This window comes from Arachis hypogaea, chromosome 10 (assembly GCF_003086295.3).
Source record: "Arachis hypogaea cultivar Tifrunner chromosome 10, arahy.Tifrunner.gnm2.J5K5, whole genome shotgun sequence".
In the NCBI taxonomy this organism is placed as follows: domain Eukaryota; kingdom Viridiplantae; phylum Streptophyta; class Magnoliopsida; order Fabales; family Fabaceae; genus Arachis; species Arachis hypogaea.
In genome coordinates this window covers 13,210,182-13,222,442 of record NC_092045.1, presented here as the reverse complement: position 1 = coordinate 13,222,442, position 12,261 = coordinate 13,210,182, and the positions used below count along the sequence as shown (strand labels likewise).

The following is a 12,261-nucleotide window of genomic DNA, read 5'->3' as shown; positions in this document are numbered from 1 at the left end:
GGCATTTTTGTCGATAACAAAATTCAGGTGAATTTTTGTCGACATTTGAATTATTCGAAGGCGTTTTTGGTGGTTAACCCTAAAAATTTATGTATAATTTATTATATTTAATTAAATTATAGTCTAATAATTTTTAACTATTAAATTTACAAACAAGTATAAGTGGGTATTTTTTACTTTCTACCAATCAATAAATCAGTGGAGCAGGGAGAAAAACAAAAGAAGAGTGTTTGACTAATTACTTAGGAACAGAAAAAGTTTTAGATTCCAATATTTTCTTTTGCAGAAAACAAAAAACCCACCACTATATTACCAATTTCACCAATGCCTCCTTGTCATTAATGCTTTTTATCCCTTCTAAATTAGTATTTGTTGTATGTAGAAGAAGTAAAAAAGAATAAACAACAGCATGTGTTTTGGAGTATTTCTCGGTGAATGCGATGAAAGAAGTTTCATTCAAACTCTGTTGTGATTTGCGAACTTTCTCATAACAGAAATGAGTTGTGTGATGTTCAAAAATCACAAGAAGAGAAATAACGAACCTTTACGGCTCTGCAAGGAATGAAAGAGGCTCATAAACTCAGCCATTGATTCAAGATACGCTCTCTCTGCTTCGCACCTTTCTTACATTCACTCTCTTCGAAACATTGGCGTTGCTCTTCGCCGTTATGCTCAGGCACAGTTACTAGACTCGCCACCTCCGACTTCGGTTTCTGTTTCGGAATCAAATTACCCTTCTTCTTCGTCACCATCACGTGCTCATGATGAAGATAGAAGTCACGTGGGTTACCCAACGAGGTCACGTGACAATGAAGATGTTGGTCTCACTGTTATCATCAACAAAAATTGCAGTTACGGCAGTTACTTGGATCGTAAATTTTCGGTACCTTCACTTTCTACTACTGAGAATGGTGCTGCTTCTTCTTCGGATTTCTTTAATCCTTTAAGGATTGAGTTTAAAATGCACAAATACTTTGGTATTTACTTATGTGTTGTGTTTACGTGTATGATCTATCTTAAATTTTAAATTTGTGATTATTTTTCCATAAATCGATCCTATCTATCAAATTATATTGCGTCGTGCTGTATTCAATAAACTAGTGTTAATTTTTTCGAAATTTTTTATTTTTTTTTCAAAAAATTCTTTGTGCCACAAATTTAGCTATCCTCGAGATGAATTAAATAATATATATATATATATATATATATATATATATTTCAAAAATACTATATGTATATAAATAATCACACCAGATCAGTGACAGTTATCATAGATTTATATATAAATATTTAAGTTATTTAATTTATTTTTAATATATATTTTATATTTTAATATATATTTTATATAAGTTATTAATTTGATATCTTTTTTTTTTGTTTATTTATTATTTAGTATGATTTTTTTTTAAAAAAATATTGTATGCACGAATCATACTGTATTATTATATCGTATTCAATACTGAATATGTATATTAATGTAACCTATTTTTAAATTTGTGATTTTCCTTTCTATAAATTTGTATTTAGCATCATAATTATTAGTATTTATATCTGTGTAACATAGACTTGAATGCAAGCATGGAGAAGGAGAGGATTTCCTAAACTCCATGGATAATGAAAAGGATATTAACAAAGGAAATGGGTGTAGGGGTTCATAAATAAATTGTTATGACCAATTATCATTTGTTTTAAGAGTAGTTGAAGGTTTGAAGATGGAGTTACCAAGCAATGTGAAAAATGTGCACACTGAAAGAGAAGATCCTTCTCAATTCATCACACACAGAGCTAAAGATTTTGTTACTAGCATGAAGGAAATTGAGCATAGATTCTTTCGTACTTTTGAATCTGGTAGAGAGGTTTCTAGCCTTCTAGAAGCTAACAAAATCATAGTTAGATATTCTGAATCCAAAGGTAATTTGCTATTTAATTTGAGTTACATGTTTAATGTCACAAATTACAAAATTTCGTTGGTTGGTAATATTTTAAGCCTAATTATGAATCTAGGTGCTGATATTCAAATTGTTTAGGGAAGCCTTCTGCAATAGCATTGCTAAGAGCTTTTCATTCTGTTTTCCATGGCAGAAAAGTGAGACCTCTTTCTAAAGGTAAGTTCTTCTTTCATTTCTGGGAACTGTGAAGTGAAATTGATTACACCGGTGCTAGTTAATATATGGATGATTTAGTTTTCAGACAAATTCTCTTATAGATATAAGTGACATTTTATGTTTCAGCAGAGTCACCAAATTTGGTGGAATCAGTAAAATAGTAAATGTATTTTGAATAGGTGATTACTTTGATACATAATAAGATTATACAGAGATATAAAGTTATAGCTTCTTTCTATATCTCTGTACATTCTTACTTTTTACTCTGTATCGGAATCATCACCTTTGCGTAAAGTTAGTCAAATTATTTATTGTCAATATAACTAGAAATGATGTTACAATGCAAGAACACGTTTGGTTTTGCTATTTTTCTATGCTGAGTCGGTTTGAATCTCTAAACTCGGAAATTAGTTTTCATACATCTGACAATATATCATGAATGAAATGCCACTGTATCAAGCAAGACAAGGCCAAAATGTCAAAATATTAAGCATATATAACAAATTATCTACATTCATTTTTATTTGACTCAACAAACTTTGTATAGATACATCGATTTAAGGATGTACCAGAGTGAATATGTCACATAAAAAAACAGGGTGGAGTATAATTGATTTCAATTTGATCAATGATTTTTTAACTGTATGAAATTTGTTAAGGCAACTCTTGTCTGCATCAACTGTAGATAATTTTATGGCTTAAGCTACAATGATGTCACTTTATTTCATTTTCTCGATGCTACTTTGAGCTCTGATTCTTGAAAGATGAGTATGTAGGAGAGGAAAATTCTTGTTAGGTGCAAATTACTTTTTGACACACATAAAAGTTGATCAACAAAACAAATCTTGGGTAAGATAGTGGGACCCACTTTCAAAGTGAATGTGTCTAAAGGTAATATGATAAACTTGTGTCTATATAAAAATAGAAGAGTTAAATTTTAAAATGGTGATTGAAATTCACGAATTATATTGAAGATTTAATAATTGCACTATTTATATCTTTGAGATTGTAAAAAATGCATTTAGTTGGTCCGTCACTTTATTTTTGGCTATCGACAAATGAGTACCACATTGAAATTTGTTTGTCTCCACCGCTTTTGGGCCCTAATTCTGTCAGAGCTTGCTTTCGCCGTTGCTCAAATAAGAGTCATCTTCGCCAAATGTAGGTTTTCTTGCTTATCTCATGAATTTTTGAAGATGACATACTCCTCTCGAGATTCATATACGCCTCTACTTCGCTTGATTTTTTCTCTTATGCCTACTCCGTATTTTTTAATACCCACACACACTACCCCAGCATCTTTGTCTACAACATTATATGAGCTCTTTCTTCCTCCAATCTCCCTCTTGGCCAGTGGAGCTACCAAATTGGCCTCCTAGGTGGCGCTGTTGATCTTCCAGAGCTTTATGGAATCAAGTTGGAGCCATCTTGATCAAACTCTAATTCCTCATCGCAAACGCTATGGTTTCGGGCTCCAGTATGGTGATGCAGTTGTCGAGTTGGAAATTGCTGGATGAGAAGACCTGGGAGGCGCCATTGCGAATAGCGCGAATGGTGAGATAGTGTCCACAAAGCGCGGTTGACGTCGAGAAGAGTCTGGAAGGGCTTCGGCGAGATGCTGAAGGCGGAGGCAAGCTCTAACGGAATCAGGGCCCAAGAGTGGCGGAGGCAAGCTCCAGTGTGGTACTCATTTTCCGCATTGTTGCCGGCGACATGGTTAAATGGCCAGAAATGAGGTGAAGGACCAACTAGATGCATTTTTTACAATCTTAGGACGTAAATAGTGTAATTGGTAAGTCAGAGATCAAATCAATGTATTTCGTAAATCTTATGGACTACTTTAGAGTCTAACTAAAAAATAGAAACATTTTAAGTATACTATAGTACAGGTTTTTCAGTAGTTTTAATTATTGATTCAATTATAGTATATATTGTAACACCCTAACTACCAAAGCTCACGCTTCCGGCTGCGTAACTCTGATAGCTCGGACATTACGACGACACTTATACTATTTAATACTAAAATATGAGCCTGTTTAAAACTTTAAACCGCGATACCGCTCCTCTAAATTACTTTGCTATACAACGTACATCCATACATACCATACAACTTACAAAAACTCATAAAGAGTACATCCATGTATATACATATATATATATATGTATGTATGTATGTATGTATGTATATATATATATATATAAATAATATTACAAGCATGAACCAATACAATTCCTATCCCTCTTGCAAAATATACCAAGATAAAGGCGAGGGTACAATGAATAATAATCTAAAGCAATAAAGAGTATCACAACCATAATTAAATAAGCTCTTTGTAACTTCTGCGCCCATATCCTGAAAGGGAAAAATGTAGGGGGGTGAGAACATCATCCTCGAAAGGGTTCTCAGTAGAGGGTTTTTAGGAATTACTGTAATCGGATACATGAAGATAAACCGTACCAGTGATTAATAACCGTCTTATGCCTCTTTTCAAAAATAACGGTTTTCAATAAAAGTAAAGTCGGAAATCTTTTCTGAAAGAGGAACCGTTCAATTCTCAAAACATCAAAGCCTTTCAAAAAGGTTTATCTATATTGAACCAAAATAACCTTTTGTATCTTATTCCAAACCAGAAACACAAAACCAAAATCAACCATCGGCCCATCTCATTCAACCACGGCCCTAGGCCCAAACAATCCAACCACAACCAATCCACCACAATCCAACAGAGTCCAGATGCAAACACAAGTAGGAAGATACAAACACAAACAAACAGTTATTGCAAGTAGAACAATTAGCAGATAATTACATAGGCAAACCAAGTACAATATGCACACCCAAACAATGTCACATAGATGCATATGATGCATGCCTGTCCCTAGTGGCTGATGATATCATCTGTCGGTTATATAGCCAACCCGACACGTCCTGGTAGCTAACCATGGACAGAAACACCCATCGCGGAGCAAGTAGGTTTGAGCTACAACCCCATTGCTACTACCTGCTCAACCCAGAGCCAGTGGAATAACCACTACTGCGGCTACTACCCAGGCGAGTGTTTAAAAGCTCAACCTGGAGCGAGTGGAATCACCACTACTATCGCTACTACCCAGGCGTCACAGTCTCTAACCTGGAGCAAGTGGGACGAACCTCAACCCTTGCTACTACCCAGGTATCTCAAGCATATATTCATTTGGTCCCAGCCATGGATCAACATCCATCTCAGCCATTCGGCTTAAATTCGTAATTCATAGTCAGCCATACGGCCCATAATTCATTCGGCAATCAGCCATAAATCAATATCATACACAACCATTTCGGCTCACGGTTCAATCCAAAACCAGCCAATATTCATAATCATACACAGCCATTCCGGCCCATAACAAAACAGCACTTCCACCATTCAACATCATCAAATTCATAAAACCGGCATTTAAGCCATAAATCACTTTTCTCAAGCCATTTCACTTTGAAATCAAATTTCAACTCTTTTCAGCCTTGGCTTTAAAGATCTCATTTCTCAAATCATCTCAGGCTCATAAGCCAAATTTACTCAAAGTGAGTTCCCTTTTTAAAACAAAGCCACTCTCGGCATTCTCTTTCCAAAACTTCCAAAACCATGGCAAGTTAAGGATTTATTTCAAAGTACTCAAAACCACCCATCCAACGATGGGATTTTATAACAAAAGACTCTCGGCAGAGTCCCAAGTCTTTAGGGGAGAATAATAAAACTCAGTTCGCCAAATTCATTTAAAATCATTAAAACCTTGACTTTCCGTTTTGAGTAATAAAATAGGATCTAAGCCAAACCGAGTCACGTAATCATTTACTTCTTTCAAAGCCGTTTCCTTTACTTAGGCAAAACCAACTTCAACCCCCATGATAAATTCTATAACGTTTCAATTGTTCAAAATTGTTTTAGTCTTGCAAGAATTCAAAATTCAAAGAGTACTTAAAACATTTCTCAAAACATTTCAAGATGAGACTTGTCAATAGGCATTCAGGTTCTTTCAAAGTCATTGAAACTTCTTTAATTGAAACCCCCAAGTCAAATTCAAAGGCATAAACCCTTTTCACATTCAAACAGCTTTAAAACACAAGTTTCATCTAAATAACCTTCTCCTGAAAGAGACACAAGGCCTTTCTTAAGAAGCAAGACTAAATCACAATTTCCGCTTTAATAACTCATTTCAAAAGCACGAATCATCCTTTTCTTGATAATTCAAATAAAATAGTTGAAGTCTTTAACTCATCATTTTGCCAGACAACATTTCAATAAAGACTCAGGTTTTATAGAAGTTTCGGCAGCACCTCCCTTAAAACTTGGACTTTGCCACCCGGTTCGGGTCCCAACTAAACTGTTCCTCATTCCTTTTCAACAACTCAAAACCAGAAATCAATTCAAAAACAAGTTAAAGCCAACAGTCGCCTCAGTGGCATATCTCAAGGAAACTATTTCAAAATCAACTCAATATCAACCGATTTAACTCATTTTCAAAGCTTTAAAGAATCGGTTCAGCAACAAATCATTTATCAAAACCAAATCAATTATAGTAAACCAGGCTGAATTCAAAAGTGCATTCGACTTTTCACATCATCAAAATAATCAACTCAATTCAAATCAATCCTCAACGGATTAAACTTAGATTTTAAATCTTTAAAGGATCGGCTTTAAAACATTACATTTTACAAAACCGCACAACAATTCAGCCAAACCAACATCCATAAACATTCGAGTCAATCAAATAATACATAAGGCATATAGAATCACCACAAACACAATATCTCGCATCAATATCCATATGTAATAATTTCAATACATAAAACATTGCTTTTGAAAAGCACCCCTACCACAAAACGCAATTCCATAACCCAAACGCGTAACAGGAATCTCCTCTCTTAAACCGAGATCACCAATAACTGCAACCTTGGCTCCAAGCCACTCCCGCGGTAACCACAACAACACTAATCGTGACACATAACAACAGAAACTCAATCTCATAGCAATTGATGCTGCAAAACCTTAGTGTATGATGACAGAATGGTAACTAGAGAGCATTTAAATCGAAAACGCTTACCGAACGAAGAAGGAGCGGCTGAACCGGAACAGTGGCGGTCTATGAACCGGTTCAACGGTAGCCCGACAGCCACCTCAAGCGGCAGCAGAGACGAATTCCGACCACGACAACCGCGACTGCACAACAACGTCATAACCATAAAAGCCCAGGAACAAGAAAGAATGAGAACCGACTGCAAGGACCCTTACCGGCGATGGTTTCCGTGGCCAAGGCGGTTTTCTCCGGCGGCCACATTACCGCTCCCGGCAGCCAAAGGCGTGGCGGCGGCCATGACAACAACAGCGACACCTGCGATAATGGTTGATGCAGCAGTTCCAGACGCGAGTAGCAGTGGCGGTCTGAACCTCTTCCTTTCCCTCAGACCAGATCGGGCGGATCTCCAGTAGTGGCGGCGGCGGACCAAAGCATCAGAACGGAAGGGATGGTGACCGCTCAGACCGCAGTGACGGCGCACGATGGCGCGTGACGGCAGCGGCGAGTGTCCTCCTAGGCGTCGCCGACTCCACGCCCCTCTCTTGGTCTCTCACTCTCTTCTGGTCACGACTCACGGCGGCGCTGTGCTCCCTCCAAGATTGCGAGCTTGACGGTGGCAAAGCGGTGAGGACGACGGAGCTGGCGGCGAGTCCTTCTCTGCACGACGCTGACTCCACGTCTCTTTCTCTTTCTTCCTTCGGTGTACAACGGTGGCGGCAAGGCGTGGAACGCGGCGGCACAACGCGACGGTGGCCGTGAGGCCCCACGGCTCTGACACGTCTCCTCTTCTCCTTCTTCTCCCTGCCGCACTCCGTTCCCTCTTTCTTTCTTTGCTTCGTTTGGCAGCTGCTGCTGCTATGTGTCGCATGAATAAGGGGAGGAAGGGAAACGGGTAGGGTGCGGCGGCGTTGAGCTGGACGGCGGCGGCAGTGAGGCCCCAGCCATCATCGCCCCTCCTCTCTTCCCCACTCCTCCGATCTGCTATCGTTGCTGCGCATTGGTTTGAGGAAAAAGGGGAAACATTTGTGTTGCTGCTGCTGGGTTGGGTGAGAAGGAACCAGGTCACTGGGTTAGGATTTTAGGATTTTAGGATTAGGGTTTTATTTTCAAAAATTAGGGTTAGGGGCATTTTAGTAATTTCAAATAAAGTTGAGAATAATAAGGTAATTAAAATCCAAATTAAATCCAACACTAGATGTATATAGAAAATACTATTTGCTTATCAATTTTTACAAATTACTTTCAATAAAATGTCCAAATCCAAAATTTAGAAATAATATAATTAATTTATCTATTTTCCAAAATAGCAATATCAATATATTAAAATATTGATTATTTAGTCCATATCATATAAAATCTTTATTATTTCATAACTATCAACTTTATAATTTAAATATAGGAAATAATCCAATAATTATAAAATTGAATAATAATCATAACTTATCTCAAATCCAATAAATCAAAAATTGCCTTAATTATCTTTAATAAAATAATTTCTGAAATTAAAACTATAAATAACTATATGATTTGAGACTTGCGATCATAATAAGTTCAAAAGTTTTGGGTCTTAAATATTTAATCAAATCAATGGGTGAAATCAATTTAAAACTACTAAAACACCTGATTCTATGGTGTACATTTGAAATGTTTCGTGTAAGAGCATGTCAATAAAAAGTAGTTTTTAAACACCTATTTGAAGAATTGAACTGTTATCTTTTTCATCTATAAGTCATGTTAGACGTGGAACTGGTACGACAGACTTTTGAATGTTCAAGAAAGACATCACTCTAGGCTAACATTTGATCTTGTATGTAGGAACTGCACAAAAAGTAATTTGTTGGCGAAGGATAGTACCTTCTCAATCATCTTCATTCAAGGACTCTTTAGCTTCAACATCAAAGGAAGATATGGATCAGGATGCTGATGGAAGCAACTCTTGCATCCTTGAGAGATTATATGCATGGGAGAAAAAACTCTATGACGAAGTCAAGGTACTAAAATCAGAAAAAATAAATAAATTCACACAATGCCATGTCATATCATCATATGTTACTGTCACATATTTCCCCTGTTTTCTTTTTGTCTCAATTCTTAACCTCTGGTTTTGTCATAGTAGATTTCTTATGACATGGTTCTTTACAAATAAAACAAAATAAAATAAAATCAACTTAGTAATTAAGGGATGAATAAAAAGTCGTGGGGGTATATTTACATTCGGTAATTAAATTATTTTAGATAATCTGATGATTGATCTATCCTAAGAAGTAAGAACAAGTAGTCATGTGACGAGTTTGAATAATGTTAAGTGTTTTGTTTGGTTATCATCTTCCCACATGTATTTCACCTTATAATACAAGAACAGTTTGTTCTCTAGATACATGAAACTTTCAAAATAATAGTCTTTTTTTATAGACTTGAAGCGTGGATTATGCACAGAAATACTCATATTTTGTGTTTAAATTTTATTTTATTTAGAATAATAGGAGTCACGGGCAGGGGCAGGGACAGATTTAGGGAGACCAATGTGGGCTTCCTAAAATTTCAAAACTTAAAATATATATTATATGATGTCTAAAATGTTTAATAATATATCTACTAATATAATAGTTGAAAAGAGACATATTATACTCTGAAACACGGGTTTAAATTCCATTTCATGCATTTCAAATTTATTTTATTTGATGAATTGTTTTTGTTATTCTTTTTAATTTTTTTAATTCTTCCACCTATTATCATATAAAATATTTAATTTTTATAATAATTCCTAATTAAAAGTATTGGAGAAAAAAAAATCATATTATTTATGTTATATCTATTATAATAAGAATAAAAATTAGAATTTTATGCAAAAGAAAAAATTGATATATAAATGAATTTTTTAAAATTAATTTTAGTTAAAAATAATATTAAAACATACAATTTTTTATTAAAGCTTTTAATTTTAATATGACACTTTCAATTTTTTATTTTTGGCTTCTCCATATAAAATTTTTGGATCCGCCACTAGTCACAAGAATAAAATTTTAAACTTTCAGTAGCAGAAACTCTGATATTATACTATGAATCAAATTTCTGAAGAAATTTAACTATTAAATAAATGTATACAGTTAGGTTTATATTTAATACTAGATTGTGTTTATACACGATATGTTAAACAAACATTTATCAAATTTTTTAACTAAGATATCAATTTAGTTATGTTTCAGGCTAGTGAATCCATCAGAAAGGAGTATGATAGAAAATGTGAGCAACTAAGGCATCAATCTGCTAAAGACGAAAGCACTCGAGTGATTGATAAAACTAGATCAATAGTGAGGGATCTGCACTCAAGGATAATAGTGACCATTTATTCTTTTGATACAATATCCAAACAGATTGAAAGAGTGAGAGATAAAGAGTTGCTTCTACAACTTTTGGAATTAAATCAAGGGTAAGTGATGATTCTTCATATTCCATTTATTCTTGTGTTCTTGTTTTGGACTTGAAACTTTACTTAGTGTTTAAAGAAAACGTTTATATTATACTATTTATTTTTTTTGAAGTTCGATGGAATTCATCCAATTCCTCTTTATTCATAAAATAAGAAATGCAGTGAAGCAACTCTTTTCACCCAATATTAGCTTTTTTTAAAACTATTTTACTTATTTTAAATTCTAATTCTAATTTATAAATTCTTAATATTACACTGTAAATTATAAACTCTGAACCTTAAAATTGGTTAAAGTGGACTAACTAAAAATTAGTTATTTATTTATACTTTTTCTTGTAGAATATATATTATTTTAAGATTTAGTTAATAATATACTCTTTATCTTTATGTTTTGAGATTATGTTATTTGAACAACTGAATCGTGAGAATAAATTTCAAACTATTTAATTTGTACTGATTGTCAACTAAAATTTTTCTAGAATACACAATTTTTATTGGTGGTCAAAATATTATTTCCTATATATTTTATAAAATAAAACATTAAACATTATGTGAATATAATATTAAATTCTCTCAAAAAGTTTAAAGAGATCAATGTCATTTGAACAAATAAAAAGGAGTCACCAAATATTTCATCAAATCTTAAGTAATGTTAGTGTAATTTGCCTAAAAGAACTCTATATTCCTTGACAATGATGAGGTAACTTATAATTAGTCAAGTAATAATACTAGTATTAATTAGCTCATAAATTGTTAGTCATGCATCGTAGATTAATTAAGATGTGGAGGGCTATGCTTGAGTGCCATCATGCTCAATTCATTATAATTTCTTTGGCATATCATTCAAAAAGCTCAACAAGAACCATAGAAGCCAATGCTCGCAGAGAGATCCTAACGCAACTTCTAGAAGAATTCAAGTGCTTGGCCCTAGCTTCGATAATTGGATTAACAGCCATACCTCATACGTCGAATCTCTCAATGGATGGCTGCAAAACTGCGTATTACATCCTATTGATCGTTCCAAGAATAGAAGGCGGCCGCTCTTCCCTTGCCGTGTTCTTGCCCCTCCGATATTTGTTCTTTGCCGTGATTAATCTTCAGGGATCAAGGCATTACTGGCCGAGGATCTAAGCCGCACAATCAAAGTCTTTGTATCCGAGCTGTGCCGTGTCATGAAGTAACAAGAAGATAAAGAACTACAAGAGAAACATAATTTAAGTGGTGAATTAAACAATGAGAAAACAAAGAGTAAACATAATACTATTGAGGATACTAATGAAGACCACTATGCACATTTGTGTTGTATACATGAGAGCCTAACCAAGATTCTTAGTCAAATGGCTAAATTTTCCGAGGCATCACTGAAGATGTGTGAAGATGTTAAGCAAAAAAGTCAGACAGCTCAAGCTGCTTATCATAATTGCAAATCTGTTAGGATTGAAAAATTTTAATCCTCAGTTTGTTTAAATGGGGTTGTACATTCATGAAATATTAGTGCCAAATACAATAAGAAAAAAAAGCATGAAAGAACAAAATTAAAAAATTAATTTTTCTGTTAATTATTAGTGAACTACTACTTGTTACCTGGTGTGTGAGAGGAAATTAGAGACTGTTTAGATTTTTGAGCTTTGGAATTGTAAAATTGTATATTGATTTATGCAGTTTTGATTTATTGTT

At 34.5% G+C, this 12,261-nt stretch overlaps 1 long non-coding RNA gene and 1 pseudogene across 2 annotated transcripts; both read left to right on the top strand.

Annotated features, from left to right (window-relative positions):
* The first annotated feature begins 512 nt into the window (after positions 1–512).
* On the top strand, positions 513–10,578 carry LOC112715196 (uncharacterized). Of its 2 annotated transcripts, none has more exons than XR_011866276.1 (4): positions 513–1,911; positions 2,005–2,105; positions 8,970–9,145; positions 10,361–10,578. It is a non-coding gene; the product is annotated as an uncharacterized lncRNA (long non-coding RNA). The 2 variants fall into 2 exon arrangements; XR_011866275.1 differs by having other exon boundaries at positions 10,350–10,578.
* Positions 10,579–11,364: 786 nt separating this feature from the next.
* On the top strand, positions 11,365–12,261 carry LOC140175466 (protein ALTERED PHOSPHATE STARVATION RESPONSE 1-like; annotated as a pseudogene).